This window comes from Dama dama, chromosome 32, assembly GCF_033118175.1.
Source record: "Dama dama isolate Ldn47 chromosome 32, ASM3311817v1, whole genome shotgun sequence".
NCBI lineage: Eukaryota > Metazoa > Chordata > Mammalia > Artiodactyla > Cervidae > Dama > Dama dama.
Window position 1 is genome coordinate 45,551,280 of NC_083712.1, and position 14,667 is coordinate 45,565,946.

The following is a 14,667-nucleotide window of genomic DNA, read 5'->3' on the forward strand; positions in this document are numbered from 1 at the left end:
TGGATTGGAAGAATCAATATTGTCAAAATGGCTATTCTACCCAAAGCAATCTATAGATTCAATGCACTCCCTATCAAGCTACCAACGGTATTTTTCACAGAACTAGAACAAATAATTTCACAATTTGTATGGAAATACAAAAAACCTCGAATAGCCAAAGTAATCTTGAGAAAGAAGAATGGAACTGGAGGAATCAACCTGCCTGACTTCAGACTCTACTACAAAGCCACAGTCATCAAGACAGTATGGTACTGGCACAAAGACAGAAATATAGATCAATGGAACAGAATAGAAAGCCCAGAGTTAAATCCACGAACTTATGGACACCTTATCTTTGACAAAGGAGGCAAGGATATACAATGGAAAAAAGACAACCTCTTTAACAAGTGGTGCTGGAAAAACTGGTCAACCACTTGTAAAAGAATGAAACTAGAACACTTTCTAACACCATACACAAAAATAAACTCAAAATGGATTAAAGATCTAAATGTAAGACCAGAAACTATAAAACTCCTAGAGGAGAACATAGGCAAAACACTCTCTGACATAAACCACAGCAAGATCCTCTATGACCCACCTCCCAGAATATTGGAAATAAAAGAAAAACTAAACAAATGGGACCTAATGAAACTTAAAAGCTTTTGCACAACAAAGGAAACTATAAGTAAGGTGAAAAGACAGCCCTCAGATTGGGAGAAAATAATAGCAAATGAAGAAACAGACAAAGGATTAATCTCAAAAATATACAAGCAACTCTTGAAGCTCAATTCCAGAAAAATAAATGACCCAATCAAAAAATGGGCCAAAGAACTAAACAGACATTTCTCCAAAGAAGACATACAGATGGCTAACAAACACATGAAAAGATGCTCAACATCACTCATTATCAGAGAAATGCAAATCAAAACCACAATGAGGTACCATTACACGCCAGTCAGGATGGCTGCTATCCAAAAGTCTACAAGCAATAAATGCTGGAGAGGGTGTGGAGAAAAGGGAACCCTCTTACACTGTTGGTGGGAATGCAAACTAGTACAGCCGCTATGGAGAATAGTGTGGAGATTTCTTAAAAAACTGGAAATAGAACTGCCATATGACCCAGCAATCCCACTTCTGGGCATACACACTGAGGAAACCAGATCTGAAAGAGACACGTGCACCCCAATGTTCATCACAGCACTGTTTATAATAGCCAGGACATGGAAGCAACCTAGATGCCCATCAGCAGATGAATGGATAAGGAAGCTGTGGTACATATACACCATGGAATATTACTCAGCCGTTAAAAAGAATTCATTTGAACCAGTTCTAATGAGATGGATGAAACTGGAGCCCATTATACACACTGAAGTAAGCCAGAAAGATAAAGAACATTACAGCATACTAACACATATATATGGAATTTAGAAAGATGGTAACAACAACCCTATATGCAAAACAGAAAAAGAGACACAGATGTACAGAACAGACTTTTGAACTCTGTGGGAGAAGGTGAAGGTGGGATGTTGCGAAAGAACAGCATGTATATTATCTATGGTGAAACAGGTCACCAGCCCAGGTGGGATGCATGAGACAAGTGCTCAGGCCTGGTGCACTGGGAAGACCCAGAGGAATCGGGTGGAGAGGGAGGTGGGAGGGGGGATCGGGATGGGGAATACGTGTAAATCTATTGCTGATTCATGTCAATGTATGACAAAACCCACTGAAAAAATAAATAAATTTAAAAAAAAAAAAAAAAGAGAGATGATCATATGAGTTGAGTCCTTCAGTGACCAAGCTCCAGGACTCAGGAAGAAATCCAAAACATCACCTGAAATCTTTAAGGGACAGGCTTTCTGTTTGTGAAACCTACCAGTAATAGTGAATACGCAAAAACGGCCTGGATCCTTCATGTTCCCATTGGCCCTACAGAGAGGCTTGATGGAAGCTGAGCCCCTGGTAAGCCAAAATGACTGATGCATTTATTCTAGTGCTTATCTATGCTAGACTCTGAGGTCACAGAGAAAAATAACAGCTCTGCCCTCCAGGAGGGATGGGAGGTGAACTGTGAATGAAACAGTGCAAATCCACCACATCTGAGAAAACTTTTCTGAGTAGATTAATAGATTTATCAGTGTAAATCAAAACACTGTAAGACAGCCTGCCGTATCCCTTGTTTAGCACAGATTTCACTTGTAACACAGTCCCCATTCTTTGGACAGGCTAATTAAAACCAGCACTCTAGTCCAATGACAATAGTACACCAAAAAATTAACTAATGAAACATACCCACAAAAGTAGTCTAGTCGAGTTCAGCTATGAGCAGAAAAACATTGATAACAGAACACTAAAGCACAGAAAATCTACAGTGGGATTGTAGATTAACTGCAAAAATGGAAAGTTCCTCTGATACCTTCATAGACTGATAATTTCCTCAAATCCCAAAGATCGTGGCCTTAATTATGTTTGATAATTGCAAAAGTCCGCCACACTTACATCTTCACATTTTTCTCTTTATATTGTATTTCAGGGCTTGTCAACTACAAATTGGCACTTGCCATGGGCACTTGCCATCTCTCTCTGATTTACAAGGATTTACAAGGATTAAATCATGAGCCGCTGTAGTCAGGCAGTCAAAGCCACTGACCTTCAACACCCTCTGATAGGAGCTCAAGGTGGAGAACAGACATGAGGCACTCGGTGCTCTGGGCAAAATGGGCAGAACAGGCCTTCACACAGTTAGATATTTTCAGGAGAAGATTTTAGGAGCCCAGTTCTTACATGTCCTCTCACCTAGAAAAGCACTAAAATCCTTCATGGTGACAGTCTGCCCCTCATGGCTAGCAGAAACCTTCCGCAAAATAAATATGTGTTTCATTGCATGTACCCCCCCTTCACCAAAATCACATGTATACTGACCTTCCCTGCTGCCTCTGTGGAGCAGTTTCTCAGAGCTATCTGAGGTGTTCTCTCCCGGGCTATAGTCTTCTTTTTGCCCCCAGTGAAACTCAACTCACAACTCTTACACTGTGCATTTTTTTTAAGCTGACATGCTGATAAAATAGGGAAGAGAAAAGTAGAGCTTTGATATCAGGCCTCTTACATTTTTTTATCTCAATCCCAATATCGCATATTTCTAGAAATACACAATAGTGCATAATAAGCTTCTCTATCTTGGATTGGTATTGCTGTATGTTAGCTATCATTGCAAAATTATTGTGTCTCCTACATGGAGACTAAAATTACAGACAATGGTTACCGACAAATTTCTCTCCAGTTCACTGATTCCTCAAAGAGAATGGATTTTCTACCCAGCTACAATTAATTATCATTGTTAGAGAAATCAGAATGCATGGGACAGCTTGAACAGAAAACACTGCGTGCTTCCCTTTCCACTGTTTTATATCAGTAATCACATTCTCCAAAACCAATTTGTATCCTAGAATCTTTCTAAAGAAATAGCTACCCACTATATAAGCTACCTGTGGAAAAGTCAGGCACAAAAAAAACTCCTGAACTGTGGGGATGCAGTTTTGGGCAATGAGAGAAGGCATCAGCAAACAGCAAATGTTTTATCATCTCCTGTTGGTCCCAAGAACGTGGAGGATCTGGGAAAGTGATGCTATGGTACCAGGCAGCCCAAGATGGGACGATCCAGGGTGTTTAAGTTAGTACTTCTGCCTAACACGCCACCCAAAACTTGATGCCTGAAAACAGCAGCCATAACAACAAAGTCCTACTGTTGAGCACAGAGAACTATATTCAGTCTCCTATGATAAACCATCATGGAAAAGAATACCAAAAAAAAAAAAAAAAACCCAGAATATATATAGTTATATATATAACTATACATATTTATATATATATAAAGAATATATATATATCTGAATCACTTTGCTGTGCAGCAGAAGCTCACACCTTGTAAACAACTACACTTCAATTAAAAACCAGCATCCATGTATTATTCCCACCCATGTCTGGGTCAGCCATGTAGTCCGTGGATCCAAGCACACTCGTGTCTGCTGCCAGCTGGCAGGTCGGCCGTGCTCTGGCTGACCAGTGATGGCTTCAGCAGAGACTCTGCTCCACGAGTTCTTCTCACCTTTCAGCCCACTAGCCTGGGCGCGTTCTCGTGCTGGTGGCAAGGTGAGAAGAGGCGCATGCAAAGCCCGTGATGACTGGGATTGGCCAAAGCAAGCCACCGGGCAACCCAGATCCCAGTGGCAGAGCAACGGACCCTACCTCCAGACGAGAAGGTCCTCAGAGTCACTGCAGGGGGCTACAATACAGGGGTAGAAAATTATGGAAGTGTCTTGGCCGTAAGTCTAACATCCCTGCAAAACCCCTGGCTAGCCTCCTTAGATATCACATTTCTACCTGGCACATCCCTGGGCGGCTGTCCTTACTGTGACCCTGTCTTGCAGTTGCTCAGTTGCCGTTCCCCTCTAAAGGCAAGTCAGAGGAGTCAGGGCAAGAGGGGAAGAGGAAGACACTGCCAGTGTCTGCAGGGCTTTACCATCTCTCCACTCGCACCAGTAACACATCCAAACCCATGCTCTGGCCCCCTGACAGGTGGAGCAAGCTTCCCTGCCCCTCAGCTTTGGGACAGCACTGTGTCTTGCTTTGGCTGATGAGACGTGCCAACAGCAAAGGCTGAACATGTGCTTGTGCATTACATTTATCCTATTGTGCTTGAGTCTTTGCTGTGAGAAAAACATACTCTGGGTAGACGTTGCCCCTTTAGCATGGAGCAGACCATCCCAGATCACCCAGAGTGTATGAGCCAAAAATAAATGTTTGTAGTTGCGTGAAACCGAAATTGACTGAGTTATTGACAAACTCAACTGAGTAGATGAAGTTGGTTTACAATGTTGTGCCAATCTCTGCTGTATAGTGATGTGGCTCAGTTATACACATACATACATTCTTTTTTTAATATTCTTTTCCATTTTGGTTTATCCCAGGAGACTGGATATGGGTCCCTGTGCTGTATGGTAGGACCTTGTTGTCCATCCATTCTCAATGGAAGAGTTTGCGTTCACCACCTTCGTGAAAAGACTCACCATTATTAAATCTGCCGGTTTTTATTTTAAAAAATTATAGAAGAAATGAAGAAGACAAGGAGGAAAACAGGAATTCTGAAGGCAAGAAACCAGCAAAGAGGTGACGAAATCACCATCTTTAATCTCGGTTTATTCAACACATGAATTTTCTGGAAAGAAGTCATACAGAGTTGTTTTTGCTTACTGAACATCACAAGCATTAAACCAAGAGCATCTTTTCTATCTGTGTCTCTGTGTGTGTGTGTGTGTGTGTGTGTGTGCATGCATGTACTTCTTGTTTTAATGGTAAGTGCTGCTTGTGACTAATCATTAAGAGAGAGCTTTGTATCATTTTCATAAGCATAATGGGATACACTGGTGTTTGTTAAAGATCTGTCCCATATTCCCCCATCTGTGAAATAGAGACTAAGAGGCTAAGATGCCTCAAGGGTTTTATTTTCTGGGGATTTTTTTTTCCCCTGAAGAATAATGGAAAAGATATTTGAAAAAATTTAAGGAAATACGAAGTGTTATAAACACTAAGTAATCCCATCAGCAGATGAATGGATAAGGAAGCTGTGGTACATATACACCATGGAATATTACTCAGCCGTTAAAAAGAATTCATTTGAACCAGTCCTAATGAGATGGATGAAACTGGAGCCCCTTATACAGAGTGAAGTAAGCCAGAAAGATAAAGAACATTACAGCATACTAACACATATATATGGAATTTAGAAAGATGGTAACGATAACCCTATATGCAAAACAGAAAAAGAGGCACAGAAATACAGAACAGACTTTTGAACTCTGTGGGAGAATGTGAGGGTGGGATATTTCAAAAGAACAGCATGTATACTATCTATGGTGAAACAGATCACCATCCCAGGTGGGATGCATGAGACAAGTGCTCGGACCTGGTGCACTGGGAAGACCCAGAGGAATCAGGTGGAGAGGGAGGTGGGAGGGGGGATCGGGATGGGGAATACGTGTAAATCTATGGCTGATTCATATCAATGTATGACAAAAAATAATAATAATAATAATAATAATAATAGAAAAAAATAAATAAATAGTATGTAAAAAAAAAAAACACTAAGTAATAATTACTTGTAAGAACTGAAATGAGAATTGCTTTGCCAAGAATCTTGAGTAAGATTATAGCTCCATTATTTGCAAGGAACAGCTAATGAGAATCCTCATTAAAATTTCTAGTTTTCTACTGACCGACTCTTTACCAGGTCGAAATTATTAGCAAATCCCTATCAAGCATCGTGAAACAGAAAGATATTCAGAGCAAGCAGTTTAATTTCCTTTTGGGTTACGGTTGACCAGGGTTGTCAGAAGTCACACAGCCATTGCAGAAAGACACAGTACTTCCAGTTAGAGAGGAAAAGAATCAGTCCCAGCAGACAAGGCTTCACAAAGATACTAGGCTGGGGCTTCTAGGTAGTTGGAATGCTAACTGATGTGATATTTGTATACTACCCTTCCAGAAGACTCACTGCTGATTCACTCATGTAAACCAGTAATCATAATAACAATAATAACAGCTACTATTTATTCAACAGCAAGTATATGCCAGAAACTTCAAACTATCGTATCCTTGACACTTATCATGTACACTTCTTTACGTATAAAAGATGCCAATAAATGTTCCAAAAGTGAACGACTATTTATAAGTACTGTTGGCACCTTAACTCCTTCTTAGAGACAAGAAACAAATAATTTGGGTGGTAAATGACACAGTCAGTTTTTTTAATCCAGAGCCTGTTCTCTTTCCATGACATCTCACTTCCTCTCCCATGTGGACAGGAAGAGCAGAATGGAAATGAACAGAACCCTTGCTCTTTAGACATTTCCTGTCTCAACCAGGTGGAGATGTTACCTGCCACATCCTGAGTGAGGCTGAGTCCAGCCATCCTGCAGGTGAGGTGGAAGGCCATAGCCCAGCTCAAGTGACTTTCTCCACCCCCAGCTCTGGTGCCTCTGAGGCTGTGCCCGTCGGAAATCAGTTTGAGGAAAGGTATCCTGGTGCTTCCAAGCAAAGAGTCCAGCCAGTAGGGCTGCCAACACCACCCTGCCCTAACTCTCCTCCTTTGTCCCCACCCCACCAAAGGACTGACCTGCCCCTGGTAATCAAACACGGCCCTGTTACCCCACAGCAGGAAAACACTTGGGCAAGTCTGGGCCTCCAGGATCCCTTCCTTTCCCTGTCCAATTCTCCTCTTATCTACCGGACAGAACCCCCCCCCCCCCGCCCCGCCATCATCCCCACCCCGTCCCACTCAGCACACCACATGCCGCTCTAGTGCTAACTAAGTATCATGAGCATAAAGTTTGAAGCCGGAAATCTTGGCTCTGCCATTTACTAACTGACTTTCAGAATGTCACAACGTCACCTAAGGCTTGGTTTTCTCATCTATAAAGGGGGGTGCTAATGTAAACATTTAAAAAAATACTTAAAGGCAGGCCTTTCAAATCTCACCAAAGGTGGCATTAGTCCAAGTACTTCAGATGGGCTATCAAAACAAGCTTGGGTGAAGAAGAATGATTTTTTAAATTGATTTACAACGTTGTGTGAATTTCTTCTGTACAGCAAGTGTTAGTTGTTCAGTTGTCTCTGACTCTTTGCGACCCCATGGACTGCAGCCCACCAGGCTTCTCTGTCCATGGGATTTCCCAGGGAAGAACACTAGAGCAGGTTGCCTTTCCCTTCTCCAGGGGATCTTCCTGACCCAGGGATCAAACCCAGGTCTCCTGCATTGCAGGCAGATTCTTTACCATCTCAGCCACCATCAACAGGATAAAGGATAAGAAGATATGGTACATATACACAATGGAACACTACTCAACCATAAAAAAGAAATAATGCCATTTGCAGCAATATGGATGGACCTGGAGATTATCATACTAAGGGAAGTAAGTCAGAAAGAGAAAGACAAATATCATATGATATGACTTACATGTGGAATCTAAATATATGGTACAAACGAACTTATTTACAAAACAGAAATAGAGTCACAGATATATAGAAAACAAATTTATGATACCAAGGGGGAAGAGGAAAAGGCATAAGTTGGAATTTGGGATTGACACATACACATTACTATATATAAAACAGCATAACAACAAGGACCTACTGAATAGCACAGGGAACTCTACACAATAATCGGTAATACCCCACATAGGAGAAGAATCTATAACAGAGTGGACACGTGTATATGGATAAGCACGTCACTTTGTTGTACACCTGAAACTAACACAACAGTGCAAATGAATTATATTCCAATAAAAATTAATTTAAAATGATAATAAAGATCTGCCAAGCACTAAAACAAGGCTCGTGTAGAGTGAGCTGAAGTGGTGTAGATTATTTAGGAGCTTTTGAACCATTGCAAGGACTTCAGTACTTATTCTGAAAGGGTTTGAGCAAAGGAGTTGTGTAAATGGCTTAGGGTTTATAAGGGTGATTCTGGCTGTTGGGTTTGAGAACAGGCGGCAGGGACTCAAAGAGAGAATCAGGAAGACTTACGACAGGAGAGGGTGTGACATGGACCAGGCTGGCAGAACCTGGGAGAGGGCAGAAAGTGGACAGATCCAGATATATTTTAAGGTTATCAGAATGGGTAGAAGTCTGCAAAGTGCAGCCAAAAATAAAGAAAGAAAGAAGCAAAGCAAAAAGGAACATGATTCAAAAAGGTGTCTTATCTTTATAGTCTGGGACTGAAAAACCTTAATAGGGGACGAAGAGGGGGAGAAAGGACACTTATGGGAAAACAAATGACTTTTAGGAGAGATAAATGGCCCCTCAGGAGAACAGACGACAGGTGCGGTTTTGTGACAATGTCTGTTTAGATGTGGCTCCAGCTTCTCGTCTGAGCAATGAGTCCATCTTCCCTCTTCCCTGGGTGTGCATTCCTGGAAATGCTACCACCATTGAGTTCTTCTGAGAGTCTCTGCTCTTAGGCAGATAAAAAAGGGTTCGGGGGAAAAAAGTTTACTCTCAAATGACTTCATTTCAAAATAATATTTATGCCTCAATGGCATATTCTGAACCCTGCCACTGTGTTCTGCTACCTTTATTTTAGAGATACATACTGGAATGTTTTAAAGTAAAATGGATGAATGTAATCTGTTTCAAAATAATCAGGAAGAAATAAGAAAAGTGAATGGGCATTGGGTAAGACAAGATTGCTCATAAATGGGTAACTGCTGATGAATACATGGGGGTTATTATATTTCTCTCCAAATATTTTTAAAAATTAAAAATTTTTCCATCATGAAAAGTACAGAAGGACTACCCTGATGGTCCAGTGGTTAAGGCTCCATGCTTCCATTGCAGTGGGGCTCAGATTTGGTCCCTGGGATAAGATCCCACAAGCTGCATGGTGCAGCAAAAAAGAAAAAAAAAAAAAAGTAAAGAAGCAAAACAAAAAGGAAACAAAATAAAACACAATAGTAAAATATGGTTTTTAATTAATTGCTATTACTGAGCACATATTCCAGGCAGCATGCTAACCACTTTACATTTATTACCTCTTTAATCTTCCCAACAACCCTGAGAAGTAGGTTCTATCATTATTCCCATTTTATAGATGAGAAGCACAAAGTACATTGCCAAGAACACAGAGCCAATTAGAGGTCAGAACTGGTGTCTGAAACCCTCCTAGGCTGGCTCCAAGGCCTATTCTCCCAAAATTCTAGACAAGTTACTTATTAGATCCATGTGGCTTACCAATCTGGGAACTCTATTCTCAGCTCCCAAGCCTCTTTCCTAGTTAATATGCTGCTCTGGTGATATCTTTCTGGGGGGTCACCTCCTGGGTCTTTGTATTTGACATTATTATTCAATTCCTTTTTCTCACCCACAATATAAAAATTAAGCTTAGTTAAATCCTTCTGTATCTGAATGCATTTTTTATCAACCTTCTCCCTTCTGCTTTAGTCCAAAATATAACAATAACAAGAAATCTTTTAGAGGAGAAGAAAAAGACCCAACGGCTTGTATAAAACATGAGCATTTGAGTCCTGTTAATCTCCAGCATACAGTTTTAACTAGGCAGGGATAGATTCAGGTCAGGAGGCAGTATTTTTAACCATCACTGTGTACAAAGGATTTTACATCGGCAGTATTAGCATAATCTTTAAACAGACATCAGAAAACAAAACCACAAGCTACAAGGAACCTTGAGAGGTCATCTCATCCCCCGCTGCTCTAGGAAGGGGTGGGCCTGAGCCAGCCAAGAACTGCAGCTTTCTCATCTTTCATCTCTTCAGAAGGAATGTCTTAAGGTTCTTTGTTAACGCTTTATGCTTTACACTGCTATTTTAGGGGAATTAATGTCTGGATATGGCGCTTTTTACCTTGACAAAGCTTTTCTCCTAGTTAATAACAGGTCACATGGATGACACTATAATAATAGTAACTGTAATAATAATAGGATTAATAAACCTATATAGATATAGAAATATAAAATAATAAAATCCAAACCAATTGAATTTTCTGGACTTAGCAACAAAGCTCCTAGAGAATTCATTAATATGGAAAAGTCCACATTCATCTTTTAACAAAATAGCCACTCTCTGTATAGAATAGAGGCTTAATATATTGATAACCTTATTTGAGGCTCAAAACCATTGTTGCATGGGTAATATTGTTGATTCTGAAACCAAGCAGCACCCTGTGGGGCCCTCCTAGGTACAAAACTCCTCTGTGTCCCCATTTGTTGTTTATAGAAAAAGGCTTTAGTCTCTTAGGGAAACATGAGATCCCAGAAACAAAAGAAAGCAGTTAAAGAAGAAAAAGAATGACAACAGTACAGTGATGAAACCGTCCTACGTTCCTTCTCAAGAAAAATACATAACAATCCGATGCATATTGATGCTTCTGAACTGTGGTGCCGGAGAAGACTCTTGAGAGTCCCTTGGACTGCAAGGAGATCCAACCAGTCCATCCTAAAGGAGATCAGTCCTGGGTGTTCATTGGAAGGACTGATGCTGAAGCTGAAACTCTAATCCTTTGGCCACCTGATGTGAAGAGCTGACTCATTGGAAAAGACCCTGATGCTGGGAGGGATTGGGGGCAGAGGATGAGATGGCTGGATGGCATCACCAACTCGATGGACATGAGTTTGAGTAAGCTCAGGTAGTTGGTGATGGACAGGGAGGCCTGGCATGCTGCAGTCCATGGGGTTGCAAAGACTGAGCGACTGATCTATGCCTATCTCTGAGCAGTTCTGCAGGAACTGAGACCTCCCCCAACCCAGGCGGAGGATAGTCACTATAGGCTGAGCACAAGAACAAGAGCCCAGATTGGCGGGAACCAGAACGTTGATGATTAAGATCCCTGAAACATCACCCTGTCACCTCCCACAAACCAATCAGAAAAAAGTCATGCACCCTGCAGCCCTCCCCTCAAAAGCTGCCTTTAAAACCTTCCCCTGAAGACCATCAGGGAGTCTGGGCCCTTTGAGCATGAGCTGCCCATATTCCTTGCTAGGTGCCCTGCAATAAACACTGTCTCTTTTCCTTTCACCACAACCCAGTGTCAGTAAGTTGGCTTTGCTGCGAGGCAGAAAGTGGACCCAAGTTTGTTCCAGTAACAACTCCATTTATGGATGAGGAAAAGGAGGGGTTTTTTTCTCCTTTTTCTTAAATAATGATTTAAAGCAATCAGAGGGTGGTTGATGAGCAATCAGAGGCTCATCAATCATGAGCTGATTGATCACAAAAACTGCAACTCTCCTCCCACACCTGACCTTTAAAAATACTATCCTGAAACCCATTAGGAAGTTTGGGCTTCCAGAGAACTAGCTGCCCCTTGATGCCTTGTCTGATGCCCTGCAATAGAGACTGTGGTTTCCTTCACCAGAGCCTGGTGTCAGCAGATTGGCTTTAACTGGGCACTCAGGCAGGTGGACCCAAGTTCAGTAACATCATGGAGATGAAATCAGAAGGTGTTAAGAAAAGCACTTGAAATACTGCCCCACATACTACATAAGCATTGTTGTTGTTGTTCAGGCACCAAGTCATGTCCAACCCCGTGACCCCGTGGACTGCAGCACTCCAGGCTTCCCTGTCCCCCACCATCTCCAGGAGTTTGCCCATGTTCATGTTCATTGAATCAGCGATGCCATCCAACCATCTCATCCTCTGTCACATCAGCTATTGCTATTACAATTATTGTTACTATTCCAGTCCCCAAATGCAGCTTTCTAAATTTATGCTGCAAAGTTTCTGGATCCCCTACTGGCACAGAAAGACTAGCTGGCTGAACATCTCTGAAAATTCGCTTCCTTGAAGACTTAGAGCAGGAATTAAGCAACTACAGCCCACTGACCAAATCTGCCTCCCCACTTCCAGCTCCCGCTCCAGGTCACGACCTGCCCCGGCCGCTTGCTTAGGTATTGTTTGTAGCTGCCTTTGCACTAGAAGGGCAGAACTGAGAAGCAGCAACTGAGACCATATGGCCCATAAAGCCAAAAATATTAACTCTCCAGCTCTTTACAGAAAAAAACTGGCTGAGCCCCAGGCTAAAGGCATTTTTGTTCAAAACAACATAATTAGGCTTTTAAAATTCAAGGTACACTGCTTTCAAGCAATTCTAAAGAAACTACCAAAATATCCATGACCTTTCCTCCTTGGTCCCAGAGATCAAAGCTGAGCCTCAAATAACTAAACAGAGAAAAGCATTACAGCCTCTGCTAACCTCAGCCAAGAGTTCCACCCCCTGGACTTACTGGTGACGGTAAAAACAACTCTCTTGGTTTTTCCAAGGCCATGAACAAACTGCTCTTCATTGCTGTCTTCCTGAAACAAAGATATTTTAAGTCACCATTAGAGCTAACATTTTTCTGTTTGTATTGGGGGGTGTGTGTGCCGCATGCTTGGCTGGATTCTGGGAATACGATTTTTGTTCCCAAGAACAATAAGATTTCTCTTCTCAAAAAGTTTACATTCTAACAGAGGAATTTAAAAGCTCAGAAAAAAATATTTTTAAAACAAGATCATTTCTAATAGTGATAAGAGATATGAAGGAAAAAAACAGGGCTCTGGGATGGAGAAAGATAGGGGGTGTCCTTACGATTGGGCACTAGGGAAGACTCTCTCAGGAAGAGGCGTTTTGCTGAAACCTGAATGTCAGGAGGAAGCCAATATGCACACAAATGAAAATGGACAGAGAAGAGCAAAGACAGAGGCGGAAAGGAGCTTGATTCGTCTGAGGAAGAAAAAGAACACAGTGCGGCTTGGATGCAAGCAGTATGAGGCCGGCCGGAGCGGGCCGATGTTTGCCTTTCAGCCACTCTGAGGTGGGCAGCCACGGGCAGCTTTCCAGCCGAGAAAAGGCATGATCTGATTTACATCAGAAAAAGATCAATTCAGTCAGCAGTGACTGAAATCGTGGCAGGCCCTTTGGGGCCCCAGAATGGGCTCCTGTTGAACACTCAGAAATTAATTTTCTGAGGAGACACACATGCTGACAAAGCAAGAGATTTTATTGGGAAGGGGCGCCTGCGGGGAGAACTTGGGGAGCCCAGGAGAACCCAGGAGAGCGTAGGGGAGCCCAGGAGAACTGCCCTGCTACGTGGCTCACAGCCGCAGGTTTCATGGTGATGGTTTAGTTTCTGGGTTGTCTCTGGCCAGTCATCTTGCTTGTCCCATATTTGTTCTTACTCAGGGTCCTTCCTCAGGGCGAGTGCTTCTCTCAGCCAAGATGGACTCCAGTGCAAAGGATTCTGGGAGGTTGGCAGGACATATTATGGGTTGGCATCTCCTCCCTCCTTTTGTTCCCTCTGAACCCTCCCAGGAGCAGCAACTTGCTTCTTGTCAGGGCCTCCTGTTGGGAGACAACTCATGCAAGCAGTCCTCATCATGCCTGAGCAAGGCACGTAGTTTCAGTCAACAATTTCCTAACAAAATGAAAGGTGCTTGGGAAGCAATGGAAAGTGGAGGCAGGAGGACCAGAGAGTTGGCTCTTGCAAGAACTTGGGGAGACTGTCAGCTATAGTGGCTGTGAAGGCAGTGCTGTGCAGGGGATATTTGGAGGATATAGTAAGTTAAGTTCTGGAAGGAGGAGCTGTGGGAAAGCAAACAGGGAAAGAATCATGGGTGCCTCCAACTAGTCTTATGGTTGGGGGAGTAATTTTCTGAGATCCACTCGTTTGTTCATTCGGCAAATGTTTATCAGGAACACACTTTGTGCCAGGTACTGTTCTAGACACCAGGGATCATAGCAGCAAAATTAGCAGCAAAAATCCCTACTCTGGGGGCTTCCCTGGAAGTCCAGTGGTTAGGAGTCTGCACTTCAACTGCCATTGGCCCGGGTTCCATCCCTGGTCAGGTAACTAAAATCACACATGCCAAGCAGCACAGCCCAAAAAAAAAAAAAAAAAAAAAATCCTACTCTGGTAGAATTTAAGCTCTAGGAGAGAATAGAAAATTCAGAGGATTATAGGGGAAGCAAAGACTTTGGGAAGGAAGACAAGGAGAATCATTTACCAAATCCTTCAATTCTGATTCTGTCTCCTAAATATTCCTTGCACTAGTTCAAGCTGAAAACAGATGGCAGCTGCATTAAAGCCGTATTCAGGATGTTAATCAAATAGGAGGCTGTTAGACTGATATGGCTCCAATGTCCTGGCAG

General features: G+C 42.3%; 1 long non-coding RNA gene across 2 annotated transcripts in view; it reads right to left on the reverse strand.

Annotated features, from left to right (window-relative positions):
- The window catches only part of LOC133050559 (uncharacterized), an 88,260-nt gene extending 73,593 nt beyond the window's left edge, over positions 1-14,667 (reverse strand). The window contains exons 1-3 of one of the 2 annotated variants that reach the window (XR_009691641.1): positions 14,523-14,667; positions 12,764-12,833; positions 8,131-8,985 (exon numbers count right to left, since the gene is read on the reverse strand). This is a non-coding gene — a long non-coding RNA (uncharacterized LOC133050559). Of the gene's footprint in view, positions 1-8,130; positions 8,986-12,763; positions 12,834-14,522 lie in introns of those variants that run through there. The other variant, XR_009691640.1, reaches the window with a different exon arrangement.